At 45.4% G+C, this 15,662-nt stretch overlaps 1 pseudogene; it reads right to left on the bottom strand.

Annotated features, from left to right (window-relative positions):
• Window positions 1–15,662, bottom strand: part of LOC119320649 — a 66,140-nt pseudogene that overhangs the window by 16,333 nt on the left and 34,145 nt on the right.

Raw genomic sequence — 15,662 nt, 5'->3', positions numbered from 1 at the left:
TGGGTGTACCAAACGTCACAACGTAACTGGGTGACTATAAAGGTGCATTACAGGTATCTCCGAAAGTGTCTGTTGGGTTGACACGGATCGAGACTGGGATTTGTCACTCCGTATGACGGAGAGGTATCTCTGGGCCCACTCGGTAATGCATCATCACAATGAGCTCAAAGTGACCAAGTGTTTGATCACGGGATCATGCATTGCGGTACGAGTAAGGTGACTTGCCGGTAACGAGACTGAATGAGGTATTGGGATACCGACGATCGAGTCTCGGGCATGTAACGTACCGATTGACAAAGGGAATTGCATACGGGGTTTGATCGAATCCTCGACATCGTGGTTCATCCGATGACAACATCGAGGAGCATGTGGGAGCCAACATGGATATCCAGATCCCGTTGTTGGTTATTGACCAGAGGTCGTCTCGGTCATGTTTGCATGTCTCCCGAACCCGTAGGTCTACACACTTAAGGTTCGGTGACGCTAGGGTTATCAGGAAGACAAGTATGTGATTACCGAATGTTGTTCGGAGTCCCGGATGAGATCCCGGACGTCACGAGGAGTTCCGGAATGGTCCGGAGGTAAAGATTTATATAAGGAAAGTGGTTAAACGGACACCGGAAAGTTTCGGTGCCATACCGGTATTGTACCGGGGCCACCGGAAGGGTTCCCGGGGTCCACCGGGAGGGGCCACCCCTCCCGGGGGGGACACATGGGCTGTGTGGGAGAGGGAGCCAGCCCCTGGTGGGCTGGGCGCGCCTCCCCACCTAGGCCCATGCGGCTAAGGCATGAGAGGGGGAAACCCTAAAGGGGGCGCCCCCCTAGCTTGGGGGGCAAGCCTCCCCTCTTTCCCCTCTCCCTTTGGCCGCCGCCCCCCTCTAGGGTTTCCCCTAGAGGGCCGGCCCCCCTTGCCCCTTCCCCTATAAATAGAGGGGTGAGGGGAGGGCAGCCGGACCACAAGCCAAGGCGCAGCCCCTCCCCTCCCCAACACCTCTCCTCCACCGTACGTGCTTGGCGAAGCTCTGTCGGAGTACTGCTGCACCAACAACACCACGCCGTCGTGCTGCCGTTGGAGCTGCCTTCCTCAACCTCTCCTTCCTCCTTGCTGGATCAATACGGAGGAGACGTCGCCCGTACCGTACGTGTGTTGAACGCGGAGGTGCTGTCCGTTCAGCACTTGGTCATCGGTGATCCGAATCACGTCGAGTACGACTCGATCATCACCAACCCCTTGAACGCTTCCGCACTCGATCTACAAGTGGTATGTAGATGCAAACTCACTCCCTTGACTCGTTTCTTAGATGAACTCATAGATGGATCTTGGTGAAACCGTAGGAAAATTTTTAATTTTCTGCAACGTTCCCCAACAGTGGCATCATGAGCTAGGTCTATGCGTAGTTCTCTTTGCACGAGTAGAACACAATTTTGTTGTGGGCGTAGATCTTGTCAACTTGCTTGCCGCTACTAGTCTTATCTTGCTTCAGCGGTATTGTGGGATGAAGCGGCCCGGACCAACCTTACACGTACGCTTACGTGAGACCGGTTCCACCGACTGACATGCACTAGTTGCATAAGGTGGCTGGCGGGTGTCTGTCTCTCCCACTTTAGTTGGAGCGGATTCGATGAAAAGGGTCCTTATGAAGGGTAAATAGAAGTTGACAAGATCACGTTGTGGTTATTCGTAGGTAAGAAAACGTTCTTGCTAGAACCCAATTGCACCCACGTAAAAGATGCAACAACAATTAGAGAACGTCTAACTTGTTTTTGCAGCAATTGTCATGTGATGTGATATGGCCAGAAGTTGTGATGAATGATGAATGATATATTGTGATGTATGAGATCATGTTCTTGTAATAGGAATCACGACTTGCATGTCGATGAGTATGACAACCGGCAGGAGCCATAGGAGTTGTCTTTATTTTGTATGACCTGCATGTCATTGAAGAACGCCCTGTAAACTACTTTACTTTATTTGCTAAACGCGTTAGTCATTGAAGTAGAAGTAGTCGTTGGCATGACAACTTCATGAAGACACGATGATGGAGATCATGATGATGGAGATCATGATGTCATGCCGGTGACAAGATGATCATGGAGCCCCGAAGATGAAGATCAAAGGAGCTATATGATATTGGCCATATCATGTCACTACTTTATATAATTGCATGTGATGTTTATTATGTTTTATGCATCTTGTTTACTTAGATCGACGGTAGTAAATAAGATGATCCCTTATAACAATTTCAAGAAAGTGTTCCCCCTAACTGTGCACCGTTGCTAAAGTTCGTCGTTTCGAAGCACCACGTGATGATCGGGTGTGATAGATCCTTACGTTCACATACAACGGGTGTAAGACAGTTTTACACATGCAAAAACACTTAGGGTTAACTTGACAAGCCTAGCATGTACAGACATGGCCTCGGAACACGGAGACCGAAAGGTCGAACACGAGTCGTATGGAAGATACGATCAACATGAGAATGTTCACCGATGATGACTAGTCCGTCTCACATGATGATCGGACACGACCTAGTCGACTCGGATCGTGTAACACTTAGATGACTAGAGGGATGTCAAATCTGAGTGGGAGTTCATTCAATAATTTGATTAGATGAACTCAATTATCATGGACTTAGTCTAAAACCTTTTGCAAATATGTCTTGTAGATCAAATGGCCAACGCTCATGTCAACTTGAACTTCAATGCGTTCCTAGAGAAAACCAAGCTGAAAGATGATGGCAGCAACTATACGGACTGGGTCCGGAACCTGAGGATCATCCTCATAGCTGCCAGGAAACAATGTGACCTAGAAGGACCGCTAGGTGACGCTCCCGTCCCAGAGAACCAAGACATTATGAATGCTTGGCAGTCTCGTGCTGATGATTACTCCCTCATTCAGTGCGGCATGCTTTACAGCTTAGAACCGGGGCTCCAAAAGCGTTTTGAGCATCACGGAGCATAAGAGATGTTCGAAGAGCTGAAACTAGTTTTCCAAGCTCACGCCCGGGTCGAGAGATATGACATCTCCGACAAGTTCTATAGTTGTAAGATGCAGGTAAATAGTTCTGTCAGTGAGCACATACTCAAGATGTCTGGGTTGCACAACCGTATGACCCAGCTGAATATTAACCTCCCTGATGAGGCAGTCATTGACAGAATCCTTCAGTCGCTCCCACCAAGCTACAAGAGCTTTGTGATGAACTACAATATGCATGGGATGGTAAAGACCATTCCTGAAGTATTTTCTATGCTGAAGTCAGCAGAGGTAGAAATCAAGAAAGAACATCAAGTCTTGATGGTCAATAAGACCACTAAGTTCAAGAAGGGCAAGGGTAAGAAGAACTTCAAGAAGGACGGCAAGGACGTTGCCGCGCCCGGTAAGCCAGTTGCTGGGAAGAAGTCAAAGAATGGACCCAAGCCTGAGACTGAGTGCTTTTATTGCAAGGGGAAGGGTCACTGGAAGCGGAACTGCCCCAAATACTTAGCGGATAAGAAGGCCGGCAACACTAAAGGTATATTTGATATACATGTAATTGATGTGTACCTTACCAGTACTCGTAGTAACTCCTGGGTATTTGATACCGGTGCCATTGCTCATATTTGTAACTCACAGCAGGGGCTGCGGAATAAGCGAAGACTGGCAAAGGACGAGGTGACGATGCGCGTCGGGAATGGTTCCAGAGTCGATGTGATCGCCGTCGGCACGCTACCTCTACATTTACCCACGGGATTAGTTTTTGAACCTTAATAATTGTTATTTAGTGCCAAGTTTGAGCATGAACATTGTATCTAGATCTCGTTTGATACGAGATGGCTACTCATTTAAATCCGAGAATAATGGTTGTTCTATTTATATGAGAGATATGTTTTATGGTCATGCTCCGATGGTCAATGGTTTATTCTTAATGAATCTCGAGCGTAATACTACACATATTCATAGCGTGAATACCAAAAGATGTAAAGTTGATAACGATAGTCCCACATACTTGTGGCACTGCCGCCTTGGTCACATTGGTGTCAAGCGCATGAAGAAACTCCATGCTGATGGACTTTTGGAGGCTCTCGATTATGAATCGTTTGACACATGCGAACCATGCCTCATGGGCAAGATGACCAAGACTCCGTTCTCCGAAACAATGGAGCGAGCAACCAACTTGTTGGAAATCATACATACCGATGTGTGCGGTCCAATGAGCGTTGAGGCTCGCGGAGGATATCATTATGTTCTCACTCTCACTGATGACTTGAGTAGATATGGGTATGTCTACTTAATGAAACACAAGTCTGAGACCTTGGAAAAGTTCAAGGAATTTCAGAATGAGGTAGAGAATCAACGTGACCGAAAGATAAAATTCCTACGATCAGATCGTGGAGGAGAATACTTAAGTCACGAATTTGGTACACACTTAAGGAAATGTGGAATCGTTTCACAACTAACGCCGCCTGGAACACCTCAGCGTAACGGTGTGTCCGAATGTCGTAATCGCACTCTATTAGATATGGTGCGATCTATGATGTCTCTTACCGATTTACCACTATCATTTTGGGGATACGCTCTAGAGACAGCTACATTCACTTTAAATAGGGCACCGTCTAAATCCGTTGAGACGACACCGTATGAATTGTGGTTTGAGAAGAAACCTAAGCTGTCGTTTCTAAAAGTTTGGGGATGCGATGCTTATGTCAAGAAACTTCAACCTGAAAAGCTCGAACCCAAGTCGGAAAAATGCGTCTTCATAGGATACCCTAAAGAAACCATTGGGTATACCTTCTACTTCAGATCCGAGGGCAAGATCTTTGTTGCCAAGAACGGATCCTTTCTGGAAAAAGAGTTTCTCTCGAAAGAAGTAAGTGGGAGGAAAGTAGAACTCGATGAAGTACTACCTCTTGAACGAGAAAGTAGTGCAGCTCAAGAAAATGTTCCTGTGATGCCTACACCAACTGCAGAGGAAAATAATGATGATGATCAAGGTACTTCGGATCAAGTTGCTACTGAACTTCGTAGGTCCACAAGGACACGTTCCGCACCAGAGTGGTACGGCAACCCTGTCCTGGAAATCATGTTGTTAGACAACGGTGAACCTTCAAACTATGAAGAAGCGATGGCGGGCCCAGATTCCAACAAATGGCTAGAAGCCATGAAATCCGAGATAGAATCCATGTATGAAAACAAAGTATGGACTTTGACTGACTTGCCCGATGATCGGCGAGCGATAGAAAACAAATGGATCTTTAAGAAGAAGACGGACGCGGATGGTAATATCACCATCTATAAAGCTCGACTTGTCGCTAAGGGTTATCGGCAAGTTCAAGGGATTGACTACGATGAGACTTTCTCTCCTGTAGCGAAGCTTAAGTCCGTCCGAATCATGTTAGCAATTGCCGCATACTATGATTATGAGATATGGCACATGGACGTCAAAACGGCATTCCTTAACGGTTATCTTAAGGAAGAACTGTATATGATGCGGCCAGAAGGTTTTGTCGATCCTAAGAACGCTGACAAAGTATGCAAGCTCCAGCGATCCATTTATGGGCTGGTGCAAGCATCTCGGAGTTGGAATATTCGCTTTGATGAGATGATCAAAGCGTTTGGGTTTATGCAGACTTATGGAGAAGCCTGCGTTTACAAGAAAGTGAGTGGGAGATCTGTAGCATTTCTCATATTATATGTAGATGACATACTCTTGATGGGAAATGATATGGAACTTTTGGACAGCATTAAGGCCTACTTGAATAAGTGTTTTTCAATGAAGGACCTTGGAGAAGCTGCTTACATATTAGGCATCAAGATCTATAGAAATAGATCGAGACGCCTCATAGGTCTTTCACAAAGCACATACCTTGATAAAATTTTGAAGAAGTTCAAAATGGATCAGTCCAAGAAGGGGTTCTTGCCTGTATTGCAAGGTGTGAGATTGAGCTCAGCTCAATGCCCGACCACGGCAAAAGATATAGAAGATATGAGTGTCATCCCCTATGCTTCAGCCATAGGATCTATTATGTATGCCATGCTGTGTACCAGACCTGATGTAAACCTTGCCGTAAGTTTGGTAGGAAGGTACCAAAGTAATCCCGGCAAGGAACACTGGACAGCGGTAAAGAATATCCTGAAGTACCTGAAAAGGACAAAGGACATGTTTCTCGTTTATGGAGGTGACGAAGAGCTCATCGTAAAGGGTTACGTCGACGCTAGCTTTGACACAGATCAGGATGACTCTAAGTCACAAACCGGATACGTGTATATGTTGAATGGTGGAGCAGTAAGCTGGTGCAGCTGCAAGCAAAGCGTCGTGGCGGGATCTACATGTGAAGCGGAGTACATGGCAGCCTCGGAGGCAGCGCATGAAGCTATTTGGGTGAAGGAGTTCATCACCGACCTAGCAGTCATACCCAATGCGTCGGGGCCGATCAAAATTTTCTGTGACAATACTGGAGCTATTGCCCTTGCGAAGGAGCCCAGATTTCACAAGAAGATCAGGCACATCAAGCGTCGTTTCAACTCCATCCGTGAACATGTTCAAGATGGAGACACAGAAATTTGCAAAGTACATACGGATCTGAATGTCGCAGATCCGTTGACTAAACCTCTCTCGCGAGCGAAACATGATCAACACCAGAACTCTATGGGTGTTCGATTCATCACAATGTAACTAGATTATTGACTCTAGTGCAAGTGGGAGACTGTTGGAAATATGCCCTAGAGGCAATAATAAAAGTGTTATTATTATATTTCTTTGTTCATGATAATAGTCTTTTATTCATGCTATAACTGTATTATCCGGAAATCGTAATACACGTGTGAATACATAGACCACAATATGTCCCTAGTGAGCCTCTAGTTGACTAGCTCGTTGTGATCAACAGATAGTCATGGTTTCCTGGCTATGGACATTGGATGTCGTTGATAACGGGATCACATCATTAGGAGAATGATGTGATGGACAAGACCCAATATTAAGCATAGCACAAGATCGTGTAGTTCGTTTTGCTAGAGCTTTTTCAATGTCAAGTATCTCTTCCTTAGACCATGAGATCATGTAACTCCCGGATACCGTAAGAGTGCTTTGGGTGTACCAAACGTCACAACGTAACTGGGTGACTATAAAGGTGCATTACAGTTATCTCCGAAAGTGTCTGTTGGGTTGACACGGATCGAGACTGGGATTTGTCACTCCGTATGACGGAGAGGTATCTCTGGGCCCACTCGGTAATGCATCATCACAATGAGCTCAAAGTGACCAAGTGTTTGATCACGGGATCATGCATTGAGGTACGAGTAAAGTGACTTGCCGGTAACGAGACTGAACGAGGTATTGGGATACCGACGATCGAGTCTCGGGCATGTAACGTACCGATTGACAAAGGGAATTGCATACGGGGTTTGATCGAATCCTCGACATCGTGGTTCATCCGATGACAACATCGAGGAGCATGTGGGAGCCAACATGGGTATCCAGATCCCGCTGTTGGTTATTGACCTGAGGTCGTCTCGGTCATGTCTGCATGTCTCCCGAACCCGTAGGGTCTACACACTTAAGGTTCGGTGACGCTAGGGTTATCAGGAAGACAAGTATGTGATTACCGAATGTTGTTCGGACTCCCGGATGAGATCCCGGACGTCACGAGGAGTTCCGGAATGGTCCGGAGGTAAAGATTTATATAAGGAAAGTGGTTAAACATACACCGGAAAGTTTTGGTGGCATACCGGTATTGTACCGGGGCGACCGGAAGGGTTCCGGGGGTCCACCGGGAGGGGCCACTCCTCCCGGGGGGCCACATGGGCTGTGTGGGAGAGGGAGCCAGCCCCTGGTGGGCTGGGCGCGCCTCCCCACCTAGGCCCATGCGGCTAAGGCATGGGAGGGGGAAACCCTAAAGGGGGCGCCCCCCTAGCTTGGGGGGCAAGCCTCCCCTCTTTCCCCTCTCCCTTTGGCCGCCGCCCCCCTCTAGGGTTTCCCCTAGAGGGCCGGCCCCCCTTGCCCCTTCCCCTATAAATAGAGGGGTGAGGGGAGGGCAGCTGGACCACAAGCCAAGGCGCAGCCCCTCCCCTCCCCAACACCTCTCCTCCTCCGTACGTGCTTGGCGAAGCTCTGTCGGAGTACTGCTGCACCAACAACACCACGCCGTCGTGCTGCCGTTGGATCTGCCTTCCTCAACCTCTCCTTCCTCCTTGCTGGATCAAGACGGAGGAGACGTCGCCCGTACCGTACGTGTGTTGAACGCGGAGGTGCTGTCCGTTCAGCACTTGGTCATCGGTGATCCGAATCACGTCGAGTACGACTCCATCATCACCAACCCCTTGAACGCTTCCGCACTCGATCTACAAGTGGTATGTAGATGCAAACTCACTCCCTTGACTCGTTGCTTAGATGAACTCATAGATGGATCTTGGTGAAACCGTAGGAAAAATTTTAATTTTCTGCAACGTTCCCCAACACCATGGTGTTATATTATCATTCTTGGATGTTTTACAATCATTTTATAGTCATTTTATATCATTTTTTGGTACTAACCGATTGACATAGTGCCCAGTGCCAGTTGCTATTTTCTGCATGTTTTTTACGTTGCAGGAAATCAATATCAAACGGAGTCCAAATGCAGCGAAACTTCCGAGGATTTTTTTTGCGCTAGACTACATCCACTGGGCCAAGAAAGCACTTGAGGGTGCCTCAAGGGGAGCAGCACCCACCAGGGCGCGCTAGGAGGCCAGGCGCGCCCTAGTGGGTTGTGCCCACCTCGGGTGCCCCCTGAACCGCCTCTTTGCTCTATAAACACGCTAGTATTCCAGAAACCCTAGGGGAGTCGACGAAAATCAATTCCAGCCGCGGCAGATTCCAGAACCACCAGATCCAATCTAGACACCATCACAAAGGGGTTCACCACTTCGATGATGCGTAAGTAGTTCTTTGTAGACCTACGGGTCAGTAGTTAGTAGCTAGATGGATTCCTCTCTCTCTCTATCTCTCTTGATTATCAATATAATGGTCTCTTGGAGATCCATATGATGCAATTCTTTTTCCGGTGTGTTTGTTGGGATCCGATGAACTTTCAGTTTATGACCAGATCTATGTTTTTATCCATGAAAGTTATTTGAGTCTTCTTTGATCTCTTATATGCATGATTTCTTATAGCCTCATATTTCTTCTCCGATAATTGGGTTTTGTTTGGCCAACTTGATCTATTTATCTTGCAATCGGAAGAGTTGCTTTGTAGTGGGTTTGATCTTAAAGTGTTGGGTCCCAGTGACAGAAGGGGAGCCGACACGTATGTATCGTTGCTACTAAGGATAACAAGATGGGATCTATATCTACATAAATAGATAAATGGATCTTGTCTACATCATGTCATCGTTCTTATTGCATTATTTTGTTTCTTCATGAACTTAATGCACTAGATGCATGCTGGATAGCGGTCGATGTGTGGAGTAATAGTAGTAGATGCAAGCAGGAGTCGGTCTACTAATCTTGGAAGTGATGCCTATATAATGATCATTGCCTAGATATCGTCATGATTATTTGAAGTTCTATCAATTGCCCAACAGTAATTGTTTTCCCACCGTTTGCAATTTTTCTCGAGAGAAGCCACTAGTGAAACCTATGGCCCACGGGTCTTTTTTCATCATATTTGCCTTTGCGATCTATTTCCCTTTGCATTTATTTTCAGATCTATTAAATAAAAATACAAAAATACCTTGATGCAATTTATTTGTTCCGCGATTTATTTATCCAATCTACAACTTTTACCTCACGTTATTTGCCTATCTTGAGGCGCTGTACCCGAAAGGGGTTGACAACCCCTTTAACACGTCGGGTTGCGAGTATTTGTTATTTGTGTGCAGGTACTGTTTACGTGGTGTGAGGAGGTTTTCCTACTGGTTCGATAACCTTGGTCTCATCACTGAGGGAAATACCTACCGTCGCTATACTGCATCATCCCTTCCTCTTTGGAGAAATACCGACGTTGTTCTAGCAGACATCAAAAGGAATTTCTAGCGCCGTTGCCGGGGAGGATCTTCAACATAAACCAGGTTCCTAATCAGAAATATCATCTCCTCGCAATAAACATTATTTGACATTTGCTTCTCGTTTTCCTCTCCCCCACTTCACAAAAAATTGCCGTTTTATTCGCCCTCTTTTTCGTTCGCCATTTTCTCGTCATATCTGTTTATTAGTGCAATCTTGTTGTGAAGTCATCATGACTCAAGAGAACACCAAGTTGAGTGATTTCTCAAATACCAACAACAATGATTTTATTAGCACTCCGATTGCTCCTCCCGCCACTAGTGCGGAGTCTTGTGATATTAATACTGCTTTGCTGAATCTTGTCATGAAAGATCAATTTGCCGGTGCTCCTAATGAGGATGCCGCGTCCCATCTTAACACATTCCTGGAATTATGCGATATGCAAAAGAAAAAATATGTGGACAATGATGTTGTGAAGTTGAAATTATTTCTGTTTTCTTTGTGAGATCGTGCCAAATTTTGGTTTTCTTCCTTGCCTCGCAATAGTATCGATTCTTGGAACAAGTGCAAAGATGTTTTTATTACTAAGTATTTTCCGCCCGCAAAATTATTTCCCTTAGAACCCAGATCATGAATTTCAAGTAACTTGAACATGAGCATGTTGCACAATGTTGGGAAAGGATGAAATTGATGCTAAGGAATCGCCCAACTCATGGGTTAAATCTTTGGATGTAATACAAATTTTTTATGTGGGATTGAATTTTGTTTCTCGTAATCTTTTAGATTCTGCTGCGGGGGTACTTTTATGGAAATTACTTTGGGTGAAGCTACTAAATTTCTAGATAATATTATGGCAAATTACTCACAATGGCAAACCGTAAGAGCTCCTACTAGTAAAAAAGTCAATTCGGTAGAAGAAATAAATTCTTTGAGTGAAAAATTTGATGCTCTTATGAAGATGGTTGCTAATAAAAGGGCTCCTATTTATATTAGTGATGTGCCTTTGTATACTTTGATTGAGCAAAATAGTGATGCCATAGATGTGAATTTTGTCTAGGGAAACAATTCCAATAACATTGCATATAGAGGCAATTTTTGTTGGGGAACGTAGTAATGTCAAAAAATAATTCCTGCGCACACGCAAGATGATGGTGATGCATAGCAACGAGACGGGAGAGTGTTGTGTTGGAAATATGCCCTAGAGACAATAATAAATTAGTTATTATTGTATTTCCCTCTTCATGATAATCGTTTATTATCCATGCTATAATTGTATTGATAGGAAACTCAGATACATGTGTGGGTACATAGATAACACCATGTCCCTAGTAAGCCTCTAGTTGACTAGCTCGTTGATCAATAGATGGTTATGGTTTCCTGACCATGAACATTGGTGTCGTTGATAACGGGATCACATCATTAGGAGAATGATGTGATGGACAAGACCCAATCCTAAGCATAGCACAAAGATCGTGTAGTTCGTATGCTAAAGCTTTTCTAAATGTCAAGTATCATTTCCTTAGACCATGAGATTGTGCAACTCCCGGATACCGTAGGAATGCTTTGGGTGTACCAAACGTCACAACATAACTGGGTGGCTATAAAGGTGCACTACGGGTATCTCCGAAAGTGTCTGTTGGGTTGGCACGAATCGAGACTGGGATTTGTCACTCCGTGTAACGGAGAGGTATCTCTGGGCCCACTCGGTAGGACATCATCATAATGTGCACAATGTGACCAAGGGGTTGATAACGGTATGATGTGTTACGGAACGAGTAAAGAGACTTGCCGGTAACAAGATTGAACAAGGTATCGGGATACCGACGATCGAATCTCGGGCAAGTACAATACCGTTGGACAAAGGGAATTGCATACGGGATTGATTGAGTCCTTGACATCGTGGTTCATCCGATGAGATCATCGTGGAACATGTGGGAGCCAACATGGGTATCTAGATCCCTCTGTTGGTTATTGGCCGGGGAGTTGTCTCGGTCATGTCTGCATGGTTCCCGAACCCGTAGGGTCTACACACTTAAGGTTCGGTGACACTAGGGTTGTATAGATAATAGTATGCGGTAAACCGAATGTTGTTCGGAGTCCCGGACGTCACGAGGAGTTCCGGAGTGGTCCAGAGGTAAAGATTTATATATAGGAAGTCCAGTTTCGGCCACCGGGAAAGTTTCGGGGGTCATCGGTATGGTACCGGGACCATCGGAAGGGTCCCGGGGGTCCACCGGGTGGGGCCACCTATCCTGGAGGGCCCCATAGGCTGAGGGGGCGTGGGAACCAGCCCCTGGTGGGCAGGTGTGCCCCCCTTTGGGCCTCCCATGCTCCTAGGGTTAGAAACCCTAAGGGGTGGGGGCGCCTCCACTTGGCTTGGAGGCCAAGCCACCCCTAGTGCCGCCGCCCCCTCCATAGATGGGATCTACAAGGGGCCGGCGCCCCCCTAGGCCCCTATATATAGTGGAGGGGAGGGAGGGCAATTGCACCTGAGTCCCTGGCACCTCCCTCCCTCCCGTGACACCTCTTCCTCCCCGCTTGCGCTCGGCGAAGCCCTGTCGGGATCCCGCTACTTCCACCACCACGCTGTCGTGCTGCTGGATATCCATCAACCTCTCCTTCCCTTGCTGGATAAGGAAGGAGGAGATGTCTCTCCCAACCGTACATGTGTTGAACGCGGAGGTGCCGTCCGTTCGGCGCTAGGATCATCGGTGATTTGGATCACGATGAGTACGACTCCATCAACCCCGTTCACTTGAACGCTTCCGCTTAGCGATCTACAAGGGTACGTAGATGCACTCTCCTTCCCCTTGTTTCTGGACTCTCCATAGATAGATCTTGGTGACTCGTAGGATTTTTTTCGAATTTCTGCTACGTTCCCCAAAGTGGCATCATGAGCCAGGCCTATTGCGTAGATTCTTTGCACGAGTAGAACACAAAGTAGTTGTGGGCGTTGATTTTGTTCAATATGCTTACCGTTACTAGTCCAATCTTGTTTCGACTGTATTGCGGGATTAAGTGGCCCGGACCGACCTTACACGTACACTTACGTGAGACAGGTTCCACCGACTGACATGCACTTGTTGCATAAGGTGGCTAGCCGGTGCCAGTCTCTCCCACTTTAGTCGGATCAGATTATGAAAAGGGTCCTTATGAAGGGTAAATAGCAATTGGCATATCATGTTGTGGTTCATGCGTAGGTAAGAAATGTTCTTGCTAGAAACCCATAGCAGCCACGTAAAACATGCAAACAACAATTAGAGGACGTCTAACTTGTTTTTGCAAGGTATGCTATGTGATGTGATATGGCCAAGAAGAATGTGATGAATGATATGTGATGTATGAAATTGATCATGTTCTTGTAATAGGAATCACGACTTGCATGTCGATGAGTATGACAACTGGCAGGAGCCATAGGAGTTGTCTTAATTTATTGTATGACCTGTGTGTCATTGAACAACACCATGTAATTACTTTACTTTATTGCTAATCGGTAGCCATAGTAGTAGAAGTAATAGTTGGCGAGACAACTTCATGAAGACACGATGATGGACATCACGATGATGGAGATCATGGTGTCATACCGGTGATGATGATGATCGTGGAGCCCCGAAGATGGAGATCAAAAGGAGCAAAATGATATTGGCCATATCATGTCGCTTTTTGATTGCATGTGATGTTTATCATGTTTATGCATCTTATTTGCTTAGAACGATGGTAGTAAATAAGATGATCCCTCATTCAAATTTCAAGAAAGTGTTCCCCCTAACTGTGAACCGTTGCGAAAGTTCGTCGTTTCGAAGCACCACATGATGATCGGGTGTGATAGATTGTAACGTTCACATACAACGGGTGTAAGCCAGATTTACACACGCGAAACACGTAGGTTAACTTGACGAGCCTAGCATGTACAGACATGGCCTCGGAACACAATAGACCGAAAGGTCGAGCATGAGTCGTATGGTGGATACGATCAACATGAAGATGTTCACCGATGATGACTAGTCCGTCTCACGTGATGATCGGACACGGCCTAGTTGATTCAGATCATGTAATCACTTAGATGACTAGAGGGATGTCTATCTGAGTGGGAGTTCATAAGATGAACTTAATTATCCTGAACATAGTAAAAAACCCTTTGCAAATTATGTCATAGCTCGCGCTTAGTTCTACTATTTTAGATATGTTCCTAGAGAAAATATAGTTGAAAGTTGACAGTAGCAATTATGCGGACAGTAGAAGGCTTATGTCCTTAATGCACCGCTCGGTGTGCTGGACCTCGAACGTGGTCTGTGGATGTTGCGAACATCTGACATACACGTTTTGATGACTACATGATAGTTCGGTAATGTTAAATGGTTTAGAATTGAGGCACCGAAGACATTTTTGAAATGTCGCAGAACATATGAGATGTTTCGAGGGCTGAAATTGGGATTTCAGGCTCGTGCCCACGTCAAGAGGTATGAGACCTCCGACGATTTTCTTAGTCTGCAAACTAAGGGTGAAAAGCTCAATCGTTGAGCTTGTGCTCAGATTGTCTGAGTACAACAATCACTTGAATCGAGTGGGAGTTGATCTTCCAGATGAGATAGTGATGTTTCTCCAAAGTCATTGCCACCAAGCTGCTAGAGCTTTGTGATTAACTATAAAATATCAGGGATAGATATGATGATCCTTGAAATATTCGCAATATTCGACACCGCGAAAGCAGAAATCAAGAAGGAGCATCAATTGTTGATGGTTAGTGAAAACACTAGTTTCAAGAAGGGCAAGGGCAAGAAGGGGTACTTCATGAAACGGCAAATCAGTTGCTGCTCCAGTGAAAAAACCCAGTGTTGAACCCAAACCCGAGACTAAGTGCTTCTGTAATGAGGGAACGAACACTGAAGCAGAACTACCCTAGATACTTGGTAGATGAGAAGGCTGGCATGGTTGACAGAAGTATATTGGATATACATTGAATCAAATGTGTACTTTACTAGTACTCCTAGTAGCACCAGGGTATTGAGATACCGGTTCGATTGCTAAGTGTTAGTAACTCAAAGTAAAAGGCTACGGAATAAACGGAGACTAGCTAAAGGTGAGATAACGATGTGTGTTGGAAGTGTTTACAAGGTTGATGTGATCAAACATCGCACGCTCCCTCTACCATCAAGATTAGTATTAAACCTGAATAATTGTCATTTGGTGTTTGCGTTGAGCATAGACATGATTGGATTATGTCTATCGCAATACGGTTATTCATTTAAGGAGAATAATGGTTACTCTATTTATTTGAATAATACCTTCAATGGTCTTGCACCTAAAAGAATGGTTTATTGAATCTCGATCATAGTGATACACATTTTCATGCCAAAAGATATAAGATAGTAATGATAGTACCACTTACTTATGGCACTGCCATGTAAGTCACATTGGTGTAAAATGCATGGAGAAGCTCCATGTTGATGGATCGTTTGGACTCACTTGATTTTGAATCACTTGAGATATGCAAATCATACCACATGGGTAAGATGACTGAAAAGCCTTGTTTTCAGTAAGATGGAACAAGATGGCAACTTGTTGGAAGTAACACATTTTGATGTGTGCAGTCCAATGAGTGCCGAGGCATGCAGTGAATATCATTATGTTCTTACTTCACAGATGATTTGAGTAGATCTTGAGTATATTTACTTGATGAAACACAAATCTGAATTATTG

This window comes from Triticum dicoccoides, chromosome 6B (genome assembly GCF_002162155.2).
Source record: "Triticum dicoccoides isolate Atlit2015 ecotype Zavitan chromosome 6B, WEW_v2.0, whole genome shotgun sequence".
Taxonomy (NCBI): domain Eukaryota; kingdom Viridiplantae; phylum Streptophyta; class Magnoliopsida; order Poales; family Poaceae; genus Triticum; species Triticum dicoccoides.
Note: the sequence above shows the minus strand (reverse complement) of the source record. Positions and strands in the feature narration are given on the sequence as shown.